The sequence below is a fragment of the Sapajus apella genome, unplaced genomic scaffold, assembly GCF_009761245.1.
Source record: "Sapajus apella isolate SASKATOON/1434 unplaced genomic scaffold, GSC_monkey_1.0 scaffold30, whole genome shotgun sequence".
Classification (NCBI taxonomy): Eukaryota; Metazoa; Chordata; class Mammalia; order Primates; family Cebidae; genus Sapajus; species Sapajus apella.
The window spans coordinates 12,525,926-12,526,726 of record NW_022436970.1 but is presented as its reverse complement, the minus strand read 5'-3'; positions in this window follow the sequence as shown (position 1 = coordinate 12,526,726).

Genomic DNA, 801 nt, shown 5'->3' with positions numbered 1-801 from the left:
AGCCTCATAGCCAACAGATACAGCTTCCAAAATGAAATAAAACAAAACAGTACAACGCAAAACAAAGCTAAACCAGACTCGTTCCTGCCCTGGAAAGACTTTTGATTTTGCAGAAACCGAAAGCCATGTGTGTCCGTAACAATTTTGCTTGGAGAAGGTAGCTTTAGTTTGAGTTTTCTTGGATTCCATACTTGATTGCTCACATAAGTAGATAATCTATGTGGCCAACTAGCATTCTCCAGCCAGTTTGGTCCTTTAAGTCTCTAAGTTCCAGGTATTTTCGATGATCAATATAGACAAACTTTCTTAGATAAGAACTTTCTCAGATATCTTTCTGGGATAAATCCCAATGCCCTGTTTCTACTTAGATATTTTTGAGGTCAGCATTGCCTCCTCTGTGCCAGGAGGAAAGGAAGTAGCTGCAGACCTATTGTTCACCCTTTTCTTCCCAGAGTCATCAGCATGCAGATAGTATTTGAAGCAATGAGATTGTGTAAACCCACATGGTATGTTAATATTTCCTACCAAAGCAAGAGAGTAGGTGCCACTTACTTTTAGTCCACTTGCAGTGAATGTTATCCAAGTGCAGAGTAGAGCAAGCACTGAATTTAATAAGGCTTGGCAATTGCGAAATGAATGCATGGAAGGGGAATGTAGACTTAAATGTGTGTGCATATGTGTGTGTGTGCGTGTGTGTGTGTGTGTGTATATGTGTCAAGTTATAGTAGGGTCGAAGGGGAGAATGAGAAAATATCAAGCAATAAACTGCTACTAATTATCTTTGCTTACTTGCTCATCACA